Consider the following 13,816-nt stretch of genomic DNA (forward strand, 5'->3'; position numbering starts at 1 on the left):
ATGTTTATTTTTTTTTTAATTTCCTATTCCATAAACAACTATTGCTTGCAGAACATCTCTATTTTAAAATTATCCAAAATTGTCAAGATTAGATATTTCAAAAAATGTTAGAGTACAAGAAGAAAACTATACACTACAATAAATTCATCAAATAACAACCAAATTTAGGAACAAAAAATAATTAGTCACTATATTAACTAAATTATTTAAATACTAATTTAGAGACTAAAAATTTATTTGTATCTAAGGTGATTTCTATTATTAATAAAAATTTATAAAATGATTTTTATATTAGTATCTAAATTAGCTACCAAGGTTTTAACTACTAATATTTTAGATTCTAAATTGGTCTCAATTAGTCTTTTACAGACTAATTTAGAATCTAAAAATATTAATAGCTAAAATCTTGATAACTAATGATTAGATATCAATTTTAAAAACCACTTTATAAATTTTTATTAATAATAAAAACTACTTTAGATACTAATAAATTTTTTAGTCTTTAAAATTGTCTCTAAATTAGTCCAATAGTAACTAGTTATTTTGATTTATAAAATTAGTTGTAATTTGATAATTTTCTTATAATGATAGAATTTCAGAAGAAAAAAAACTTCGTGATAAAATATAGGTACTTTTTTAGTTCGATTCGATCATGATTTTAAGTCGAACCTTCAAAATGCATAAAAAAATAGTTTTGTTTTGTTATGCCAATAAAATAAAAAACTACAAACTAAAAAACTAATCATAGATTTAAAAAATAAAAAATTTAAATATTAAGAAGTGGATTTTAGTCTAACTCAACTTTATAAAAACAACTTATAAGGTGAGGTTTGCATCCAGATATATACTATGAAAAGTCATAATCTCTAGTCGATGTGGGATCTTCAACATTAAAAACTAAAATATATCTCAAACAGGACCTTAGTTTCTATTTTATGATTTTCCTTTTTTTTTATAATGAATTTAATTTAAACATGTTAATAATATAAAACAATTATATTATCATTCCATTATAAATATATGATAAAATTATTATTTTAAAATAATTAATTTAAAGTCATACTACACCGTTCATTGAAAACCAAATTTTCTCAAATTAATATTTATATGCATAATTTCATTATAAAATTTTACATACTCGTTGATTTTTTTTTAAGTTACTAATGTGGTGGGATTTTTTATGTTTTGAGTTTTTGGATAGTAATAAGGAATGAGTTATGCATTGTAGTCTATCGGTGCTATTTAATGAGAATTTTTTATTTTTTTGATATTTTTTGTTATTTACTCCTTGTGTCAGTCCTTGAGTGACTTGTCTTATATGATATTAAGAGTGACTTGTCTTATATGATATTAAGAAGACAGGTTTCTAAAGACCAATTACAATTTGAATCAGAGATTGAAAAGGCAGCTCGGAAGAATTGGGTTAAGAAGAGAAAACAAAAGCAAGGAGAAATTAAAGAAGAATCATCAACCACTTCTACCCTTCACGTTGAAATTTATAAAGAAGAAAGCAACATGGCCAAAGAGCAACCACCATAGCCCAAAAGAACACTTGGAGATTATGTTATGCAACAAGGGCTAGGGCATTTTTCTAGTATAGCAATACATACTACCACTAAGGCCTTGGAGATGAAACCTACATTCCTCAATCTGATCAGTACCCATCAATATACAACAATGGACCATGAGGATCCATATACACATTTTTTACATTTTATGAGTTGGTGAGAATAATGAGCTTTAAATAAGGTGATATTGAATCTGTTTATTTGCGTTTATTTCCTTTATCATTGGCAAAAAAAGTTAGGGTGTGTTTGGATTAGAGGGTGTGGGGGAGTGGAAAGTTGAGGGTGAGTGGGAGTGGAAGTGTGAAGAAAGTTGAGGTTGTTTGGATTGGGGTATGTTAAAGTGGATGTGTGAGGAAAGTTTATTGAAAATTGTGAGTGATGTGATAGTTGTAAGAATATTATAAATTATTTTGAATAGTAAAGTTTGTGAGATTACAATTTTACCCTTGTATATAAAAAAAGAATAAATAATGATTAATCCTATTTCATATTTTAGTTAATTATAATTTAAAATTAAAGTATAATTATATTATTTAACATTTTATTAATTAAAAATTATTTTTTATTTAAGTTAATTTATTTACATAATTTTAATATTATAAATAATTTTATAAATTATGTTATGTTATATATATACAAATATATATAAAATTAATTTTAATAATAATTTTCATTATTATGAATAGCAAAATGAATATATTTTAAAAAGAAAATAGAAATTTAGAATATAACATGAGTATTAAGTAGGTGTCAAGATATATAATATAAAGTCATTACATGAAGAACATAATAATGTTAATTAGAAAAAGAAGAGACATTCCCAGTAATAACATTTGAATCCTTCTTGTGGAGATCTTCAAACGGTTTTCTAGAAGACATATCTTATTCCGTTGTATGATAATAATTTCATCTTTTTCATCGGTAACGTCTTCAATGCACCATTTGAAAAAATTACAGCCTAGAACCATGCCACTTCTAATCTGTTTTAAAGAAAACAATAAAATTGAACAATGAATAAGTTTAAAATAACATTCTTAAGTTTGTTTCAAAGCTAATTGAATAAATTTTACCTTGTAGTTGGGACAACCCCAAAAAAAATTTCCAGCATTTTTTTGTGTTGTCGCTATTCTCAAAACAGCAAATTGTCCACAATCACAAATAGGAGCAACGAAGGCACTTGTGTTCCCAGTAACATGGGTAAAAGTACGACATTTTTGCACACTACAACCAGTACAACTAGATGACGACGTGTTGTGATACGCAGACATTGAATGATACTTAACCAATGTTGTCGAAGTAATAAGATGGCAAAAAAGTTGCATTAAAAACAATATGATTGTGTAAATAAGTAGCATGAAAAATAGCATAAAACCTTAACAATAACAATGTCAACGTCAAAAATAACAATAACAATTCATTAATGTTCAACATGAAAATTAGAAATAAAAATAACAATGACAATAACATAATGATAACACACTCAATGGCCTTGATGACGTCGAATGTCACTCAGAGTATCCTCAATTCTGTCCATCCTTTGATCAACCCTGTCAATTCGGGTATTCATGTTTTGTATGCTGGACAAAATTTGAGTTAACAATTCCCTTTGAGTGGGGTTTGCCTCCTCAGGTTGACCACCTTCAACATCTTGTGCTGGCAACTCATCCTCTTCATCATCTTCTTCGTGTGCATGGTGAGGTCTACCAAGTTGCCATATGCCATTGACCTGGAATATATTTAATTTTGTCATACTTTTTTTGCCAAAGTAATGATTCCAGCCTAGCATTATTGCTTGTTCATTCGACAAGTCGAAGCCATACACCTGCAAGATCCTCGTTATCAAATTTGCATATGGGAGAGGCATCTTGTTATCCCGACATTTGATGATGTGTTGCATTATGTAATGAGGCCAATTAATGCGTACATTATTCTTGATTAACCACAACATGAAAATATCTTCATTCAGTAGTTGTGCATAGTTGCTTCCTCGAGGGCACAAGATATGCACCCATGTGTAATGCAACAGTCGGTCATTCATTTTCAGACTACCAACATTTTTGAGATTTTCACCTTTAACATCTTCATGAATCATGGACGATACTGCTAGAGCTCGATCAAAATTCAGTTCCTCAGGGATCGTCCCAGGGGTTAACTTAAGACCGTCATACTGTAGATGAGCAATGGTCATCCAATCTATTTCTTTAATGTGTATCATTTTTTCGCAAATCTCAATGGCAAAGTGACCAACAGGTGTGATTTTTTCATTTGTATAAAATACTCTTACCAAATCCTCATAATACGGAAGATTAATTCCAAGGAAAGGTTGTAAACCTTGCCAATTCAGAAGATTTTGGAATTCAAATCCTGGACCAGCAAAAAATGGAGTATGCATCACTTTTGGTGGTAATACTGCTCTTGCATGAAAGTTCTTTTCAAAAACCACCATTTGACGCCTGGTACTGAAGTATCTTGAATAATCAAGAACTTCTGGAATCCTCGTTGCTGGAGGAGGAACGTCAACATCTTCTGTTGGAGATTTACCGTTACGGGTTCTGTTACGTTTGTGGGATGATGATGTCATCTATAATGCAATTACTACAATAAATAACTAAACAGAAGTTAACATAATATCAGAAGTTAACATAATATCATAAAGCAATGGTGCAAGTTCAGAAAGCAAAATATTATATTGCTAATGAAAGTAGAAGTTCACAAAGCAAAATATTACATGTCCAATAACTAACAAAGACAGTCAAATATTACATGTCCAGTAACTAACAAAGAGAGTCAAATATTACATTAATAATAATTAAAGGTAACCCCCACAAAGAGATATGAAATCAATGCCTAGTCATAAATCCAAACAATTTTGTCATTCGACGCTCATATGGCATCCCAAATAGTTGCTTAACTCTTCTGAGATGGTCACATAAAAACTCGTAGCATTGATCCATGAGTTGTTCATCTTGAATGTTTAGCTCCACGAGCATTGCCCAAATATCAGACTCTGAGTACTGGTATGAGGCATGACGTCGATGGTGGTGTACATGCTCAGCATATAGGTCGTTTCTTCGTCTAATTTCGGCAGCTATATCTTGAGCTATCGTTGCCTGTGCACGAGCAATATTCACCAACTGAGAGGCATTTTCATTTCCATCCTTCATTGATGACACTCATTGTTGAAGATTAGTATTCAACATTGCAAATTGTTCATCAATGTCGTCCATAGTGGGGCCTTTTCTCTTTGATCCTCAGGATGAGGATGTGCCCACAGAGCCAGCAGATGGCATAGAATGAGTGTTTGATGGTGTGTCTAAAGGAGTGTCACTAGATTGGAATTGAGGAGCAGGTGATCGTGGGACGTAGTCATCTGCCTCCTCAAAGTTCGGTTGTTCGGGGATATAATCCATATTATTCTCCCCAAGGTTGACACTGAAATTGGTCATGTCAGGAGGTGAATTGATGTCACGGGCTGTCCTGACCCGACTTCCCGTGGCTCTATCATTGGACCACAACTCCTCCATGAGGTCATAATGGCGAATGGGATTGAAACGCCATTTTGCTGCAGATGGTTTAGCCTACATACATTTCACATATTAGTATATGATGCGAAATGTGAAGTTAAATGTAATTGTTACGTAAAAACGTACTTATCATTGTACCTTAATCAGCTCACTCCAAACTTCGTCCTCGGCTTCAAAAAGTTTGGTGGTCTGGTTCCATGCGAAACCACTCAATCCACCAAACAAATCATGGATTTCCCTCCACCTGTCCTTCAGGCTTTTCTGCCGGTTCTTCACATTATTTTTCTTAAGACCCGATAAACCAGCCTCATTTAAAGCCATAACTATGTTAGTGTATCCTTGAGTGGTCCAACTACCATCAATTCTACACCCTTTTCGTACCTCGTCAATCATTGCATTGAGCAAAATTAGGTCCATCTTCGTCGTCCACTTGGTGAACTCTCGATAAGAACCTGATGAATTTGAAGCCACATTTTTTCCGCGATCCATCTAATTAACTTAAATAAAGTTAGGATGACAAACATTGAAAAATGGTAGAAAATATATTATTTCATGAAATTAATTGTTTACATAATCTTGCCACATTTCGTTTGCTATAGCGTCCCTAATATCACACCCTATCCTGTAATCATGTTCACGAGCATAGGTGGTGCTTGGTTGGATATCTTGTTCTAACAATTCATTATCTACTTCTTCAAGCAGAGACTCATCATTGTCGATCCCGCGTAGAAAGTTATGCAGAATACAACAAGCTAAAACAATTTTTGTCATAGTATCCACATCATAATGTGGCTCAGTCCCACTGGCTATAATTGGAAAACGTTTTTTAAGTACCCCAAAGGTTCTCACAATTACGTTCCTAAGTGATGAATGTCGATGATTAAACAACTCTTTTGCATTTTGTGACCCTCTTCGCGAATATTCTTTCAAATGGTATCTCACCCCGCGATAAGGTGTTATTATATTTCGTTTTAACATAAAACATGCATCACCAAGATAGTATTTTCCTACAAAGATTGTGGAAAGCTGTTAGTATATACTACTACAACCTTTTAATTCTTCTACACACCCAATCCCCTATAACTAACCTTCTGGAATAACCAAAGGATCGCCTCGTACCAAAGCATCTTTCAATATCCTTGAATCGGAGGCAGTTCCTTCCCAACCGGCTAAGACATATGAACTTCATGTCAAAGTCACAGGCTGCAAATATGTTTTGGGTTGGCCAATCTTTTCTCCCTCAAAAACGAGGCGCATCAGCACGTGCAACCTTAGCACGTACATGACTCCTATCTATGGCCCCTAAACAATCCTAATGTAAACAAAAATTCATAACTTTAATTAAACACAAACTAAAGAAGACATTACACATAATTTCAAGTAATGTTATTATCAACAAACCTTAAAGTAGGGGAAAAATCGATTGTTGTTAAGGATGTGTGGTTCTACAACCGTTCCATTAGGTTGAATTAAGAATTCCCCCTCCAACCTTAAAATTGCACTCAAAACATTACGAAAGTGACGGAAAACTTTCTCCAGACCGATCGAAAAAGAATGACACACTTCGATTCTTCACATTATGCCCAATAATATGCAGAAATTTCGTTACTTGTTCTTCCATGGTTGATCGATATGCATCTTTAACAAGTTCAGTTCCCTGTATTCGTTCACATAATTTAATGAAAGCTTCTGGTCCCATGCGAATAATGTGACGAGATTGTTCAGTGTGAACCAAGTACTCCATCAATTCTTGTCTGCGGCGCTCTTTTTGTGGTTGGGACTCATTGATACAGTTGCTTGTAGTAGGCACCGTGCGTAACAATTTCAATCCAAAAGCAATCAGACAAAGAATCATGACTGATGCACCTTGATTATTTTTTTTATTTGTTCTTCGATTTGTGAAATTAAATTCATGTTCGCCGCAACAAGATCGTCATAAATTGCAACTGTTTCCTCAAAGTGTACTATCTCTGCCTCATCATAATTTCTTTCCGAATTCATACCGAACGCGGTTACCGTATCAGTGTAAAAGTACACCAATACAATTACCCTAAAACGTACTTTTAATTAATTTTAATAAAAATATTAATAAAAAGTACTATATCATTCAATAACATAATTTAATCAAACAACAAATAAATATAAACAAACCAAATAATTTATGTACAATCTCAAAAAATATTAACTAAACATTAATAAATTTTATTTATATTCTGTAAAAATATTATTTACAAATAAAATATTATTTCTTATAAACAATTTAATTTTTAAACACTAATAACTATCTAAAATTATTATTACAAATTCATATTTCTTATGTAAACTTTTTCTGACTTTTTAAATTACTTTAACATTTTTTAATAACATTTAATTCTAACACTAATAATTAATGTGAAATACAAATTAAAAAATATTAAGTCAAAATCATATTTCTACTCAAAACTTTCACTGTTTTTTTTAATTACTACAATATTTTTATAATGTTTTTAATTATAACATTAATAAATTATGTTAAATCTACAAAATTGAAAACCCTATACAAATATTTTTTAAATTTTGAATTCCATTCTGTCTAAATTAAATTTTGTAAATATTTTTTTATAAACAATTCATTTTTAAATAAATAATTACTTTCTACATTTATTATTAAAATATCAATTAAAAATACCACTTCTAAAATATCAATTACTTTTTAAAAAACCTACAAATTACAAATTTCTATTTCCAATTATAAAAATATTCATTTTAAAAACATTAATTTTTTTCTTATAAACAATTAAATCTTATAACAAAAATAACTAAAACATTTTTTTTAATGTTTTTAATGATAACATTAATAACTTTTGTCCAATCATTTAAAATAAACAAATCTATTCTTTTATAAACAATATTTAACTAAACTTTTTCAGTTTTCTTTAATCACTACAACATTTTTTTATTTGATTTAATTATAACATTAATAATTTATGTTTATTATAATCAAAAACCTAAACTTTACAAATTTTTGTTTCCATTCTGTAAATCATTCATTTCATACAAATAAATATTTTTCTTAAATCTTATAAAAATTATAATTATCTACTAAAATTAAAACAATAAATCAAATAAAGCAATTAATTTACTAACTCCTTAACATAATTAACTAAACTAAAGTCTAAACAAATTATATCACAACCAACATTAATTTAATAACTCCTTAACATAATTAACTAAACTAAATTCTAAACAAATTATATTACAAAACCATAATCATCCAAACATAAATATAAAACAGAAAAAAAAATAACTTTACATAAAAAATTTAAAAACCTGAAGATAAGCAAGAACATCACAATAGGATGACTGATAGGATGAAGAACACACCACCACGAGTGCCTGAAAATCACATAAAACAAATTAAGAAACACAGAATTTCAAAAAATTTAGAACATAATCGATTATTCCTTCAGTTATATACATAGGATAATCGATTATCCATGGATAATCGATTATGTTAGTAGGCAAAAAACAAGCATAATCGATTATGACAATAAATAATCGATTATGACCCTTTTTCCACACTCCAGATAATCGATTATGGGTTGAAATTTTTACAGATAATCAATTACTAACTTTGCTTCATCGATTATCTTCACCATAATCGTTTAAGCACCATTCAAAGACATGGTCTCACCTCAGAGGAACCCACAGATGAACCCAGATGAACCACAGAGATGAACCCAGGACGTGAGATGAACAAGCTATATGTAACTCAAGCCCCTACCACAAACTATGATGACTTACGAATCTCTCCAACCACACTGCACTACACTCTCTAATGGCTCGCTTTCTTTGCTTTTCTGTGAATGGAGGAACCACCTTCATGCTTCGTTTTATATAGCCAACTTCATTCCACACCCACCTACCTCACCCACTGCATTCACTCACCTTTCACACTTTCACACGGTCAAACGATTCCTGAGCCAAGTCAGGAATCTGATGCTTTCATGTGGCATGCATGCAGGGGCACTGTTCAGCACAAAAGTAAGGGCACCAAAGTAACTTACTATGAATGACGTGGCACTCCCTCTCCTCAGCTCAACTTTCTCTTCATCTTTGGAGAGAACCGAAATTCACTCCCATTTCTCTTTCCTTCCACCCTCACCCGCAACAATACATTGATCCAAATGGGGTGGTGTTGTGACTTCCGTCGTCGACAACAGGACCACCCATGGAAGCAAACAAGCCCTTAAGGAATGGTTAAAATCACATCCAAATCAGAGCCTCACCAGTTGGAAAGTTGTAGAGGATAAATTTTTACAAATATTTTTTCTACTATCCCGGTAAATCAAAGCAAAGTCTGACATTTCTATGTTCAAACAAGGATTAGATGAAGCCTTCTGTGAAACATGGGAGAAATTCAAAGTGATGACGAGAAAATGCCAAAACCAAGAGTTTGAGAATATTACACAATTGAACATCTTTCATAATGGCCTTAAATATGATACGAAAATGCTTTTAGACCCTGCAGTTGGTGGTACGATGATGGTTGTTGATGTATAACAGATGACAAATATTATTGATGCATTAACATCCATAAATTATCAAGTCCAAAATGATATACAAATTGAGACGAAGAAAGGGATATTGGACCATAATACTTCAGATGGAATTTTGGCTCAAAATAATAGTCTGACATAGCAGATGGAAGCATTGACGAAGCAGATATCTATGCTGCTGACACAATTACAAGATTCTTATCATAGCCAGATTCAATCCATGGAGTGTGATTTTTGTGGAGGTGATCATCCAAACGATCATTGTTCCTTTCAGAATAATCCATCTGAAGAATAAGTCCATTACATGAGCAATTAGGGAAGGCAAGGTGGGTTTTCCAACAATAATAATTATCCTCAAGGATGGAGAAGCAATCATAATCAAATTTTTTGGTGGAAACAAGATGTTAGTCCATCTAACAAGCAAGACCCTTTTCAACAACAACAACCACTATATCCTTCAATTCAGGAGAGAACAAACAAATTGGAAGATATTTTGGAGAAATTTATGCAAGCATCACAGTCTAATCAAAGTAATATTGACACTTTAATTAGAAGCCTGGAGACACAAGTGGGAAAAATTGCAAAAGCAGTTGGAGGACCCCCAAAATGGTCAATTTACAACCAACACACAGACATATCCCAAAGAGCAATGTAAGTCAATTACTACTAGGAATAGTTATATGAGAGGGGATTGGTGAAAATTTGATTGTTTGTGAGGAGAAAAAAGACAAGGAAAGAAAAACTGAGTGTGAGGGAGAAGAAGAAGAGAAAAAAGAAGAAGAAGATAGTGTACATATAGAAAAGAAAAAAGAGAAAAAACTTGAGACTAGAAAGAAGAGTGCTCTAATTCTAGATTTACCTTATCCACATGCTCCAACAAGGAAGGACAAAGAACGAAAATTTCTCAGATTTCGTGATATCCTTAAGCAATTGCAGATAAATATCCCTTTTACATAAGCTTTGTAATAGATGCCAACTTATGTCAGGTTTATGAAGGATCTGTTGATAAAAAAGAGAAGGTTTAAGGAGAAAAAGCCAATGCAATTAGAAGCTGGATGTAGTGCCATCATTCAGAAATCTTTGCCAGAGAAATCTAGAGATCTAGGGAATTTTACTTTGCCAGTCATAATAGAAAATCTTACAGTTGGAAGACATTATTCGATCTTGGAGCAAGTATAAATCTTATGCTTTTATCCATGTTGAAGAAAATTGGAGACGATGAAATACTACCTACAAGGATGAAATTGCTTTTAAGGAAAATTCAATATGTTATTTCATAAAACAATCAATTGTTTTTCTATCAGGGTTAACTAAATAGTCTTTTTGCAAAAATTTATCTAAGTACAATTCACCCCTTCTTGAACTTAGACTCTTAGTAATTCAACAAGTAGAAGTTTGACATGAAAAAGATGAATTATGAATTATGATAAACACTTGATGCTTTTTATGAGAATGTATGAGAACTAATGACTTTATGTTTGTTAATTGAAATTGAAAAATTATAGCAATTTTTTTATAGCTAGCCTACCCTATTGTTTATTGTGTTTTGTTTTCTTTATCTGTGATGATAATGTATTTTAGATGGGAGCAGATGAATTTAAATGTAAGAGAACTCCCTAATGAACAAATGGAATATATATATATTTTGTTTTCATTACTTTGTTTGAAGTTTGTAAATATTATTTTTTCTATGAAGAGAGATGTATTTTGAACTACTATACACATGATATATGTTTGTATGTAAATATTTATGTTAAAATATCATCCATATTATAATATTATATTATTAGATGTAGAAAAAATAGAGATGTTATATATATATATATATTATAGATAATGTTATAAGTAGAAATTGAAAAAACAATTAAGAGTTATGCTTTCAAACACAATTTTTTCATTTTAAAATCGATTTTACAAACATAACTTATTCAATTGTATAATCTTATTTTTAAAATTACAAATAGTTATAAATTCGATAAAAATTCATCTTTATACATCAATTAATGACATTTGTATATAGATTATATTTATAACCAGTTTAAAAGTTGGCTTCCAATGAATTATGCTAACACAAAATATTGTACATAAAAATAGTAAAAAGTAAATTAAACTTTTATTTTATAATTATATATAAATTATTTTAAGTAGACAAAGTGAATTGGAAAACAAATATTAACCAGTATTTCTTAGTTAGATCAGCATATAATGTGTTATGGGATGGGAGTCCGAAGAAGGGAATTATTCTTTTCCAGTTATGTGAAAATGAAAGCATTGTCCAGTACAAAATGTTTTACCTGTAGAGTGCTAAAAGAAAGAGTAGTCTAGTAAACATAGGGTGAGAGATTATTTATGCCTATGTGTAGGGAGCATGCTGAAACCACATCATATATGTGTTTTTTTAATGTAAAGTGACATATAAGGAATGGTATTCAATTGATAGATGACTGGGAATGCTGCGTAATGTTACAGACAACAAATCAAATGAACAATGCAAAAATAATTAAAGAGTGAATGAGAAAAAAAATTATTGAGATGGGAAGAAATATGTTTTCATATAATTTTCAATAAAAGAAATTAACCAATGTTTCAATAAAACAAATGTTTAATTTTACTTGCTTATTAGATATAATCTAAACTTCTTTTCATCATTTGAAAAGAGAGTTGGTTATAAAGTTGATTTGGAGCATCTCTAATAATAAAATGCAGAAAAGTGATGTCCGGTGTAAGAAACTCACCTTCACTTTTCATACCACTCACCACCATTATTTAAATTATTTTCTCACCAAATATCAGCATTTATTACAGATATGTTTTATCACTAACCAACAAATTAGTGAAAGGAACCCTACAAATACAAATGAACATGGCTTGATGTACAACATGCATGAGCTGTAAAGTAAATCCACAAGAAACACAACACATTAATCACATTTACGTACAGAAAAAGCTGATACACTTTTTTGAGAAACCAATCTACTAACTGCTATTATTTTTAGAAATTATCTTCGGACACTTATATTTTTTTCTTACTTCCACTTTATAAATTTTTAATGGTAAAATATCATGTTTAATTAATAAAAATAAAAATAAATAATAGTTTTTGTTATTAAATTAAAGTAGAAAAGAATGATGATGGGAAAGTATCATCACCAAACAACACATTCATTAATTTATTGCAGGCCTTTTCTTCCGACATGTTTCCTGATTTCTTGAGATTTCAAAATGTAACTCACCTCTCAACAGAATTATATACCTTAAAACACGTTTGTAAAGTCACAACAAATCTGGTATATGTCACACTTTCTAATCTCTAGAGTTCTTCAAATTCCCAGAAATATTTATTTTTAGCAGTTTTAAGCGCCATAAATAAATTCTAGAACTCTCTTTACAAAATAACCTATTATAGTTTTTTTTTTAATTTAAGAAGTTAATTAGAAATTATGCAATTAACTAGGTACTAATTTTTAAACAAAAACCGTAAAATGTATTATCACTACAAACCATAACATTCCATCAAAAGTGACACACGAAGTTGAATATCAAATATACTAATTAATTTAGCCCCTTTTTTGTTATTGAGTCCTAGGAATTGGTTATATGACATCAAAACCTCAATGTCCCAAGTATAGAGAAAGTGAGGGGTAAAAGTACACAAATGTTGCAATTTTGTCCCAAAATTATTAGAATTGTCAGATTTTTTTTTATTACTGAAATCAGATAACTTGTGAGGTAAAAACACGATTTTGAAAAAAAAAATTATAAAGATATCGTGCTTACATAAAATGATTTTTGTGAAAAAAAATTGTGAAGACAATTTTAGTTATATAAAATTTATACTTTAATATTTTTTTTTTAAAAAAAAAATTTTGTTTTTTATTTTTAAAGAAATTAAATAATGAGTTAAATTATTAAAAATATTTTTTTTTATAAAATTTTATAAGAAAGAACTTAATATGCTCATAACAATTTTAACAGAAAGAGACACTACAAATGAAATAAAAGTTGATCAAAAGTTGATCGAGAGATAAGACAATGTAAATAATTTTAAAAAACCAACTATAACCAAATGTTGTGGAATTTATATTCATCGATAATATGTATACAAATTTTATAATAAAAATAATTATTTTTATTTTATTTTATTAATATAATAATATTTTTATTTTATTATAAATATATAGAATAT

At 30.1% G+C, this 13,816-nt stretch overlaps 1 non-coding gene across 1 annotated transcript; it reads right to left on the minus strand.

The window, feature by feature from the left end:
• Positions 1-9,426: 9,426 nt before the first annotated feature.
• Positions 9,427-9,528, minus strand: LOC137813087 (small nucleolar RNA R71). Its single transcript, XR_011081329.1, has one exon. It is a non-coding gene; the product is annotated as a small nucleolar RNA R71 (small nucleolar RNA).
• Between the last annotated feature and the right edge of the window lie 4,288 nt (positions 9,529-13,816).

This window comes from Phaseolus vulgaris, chromosome 2 (assembly GCF_051622355.1).
Source record: "Phaseolus vulgaris cultivar YP4 chromosome 2, ASM5162235v1, whole genome shotgun sequence".
Lineage (NCBI taxonomy): Eukaryota > Viridiplantae > Streptophyta > Magnoliopsida > Fabales > Fabaceae > Phaseolus > Phaseolus vulgaris.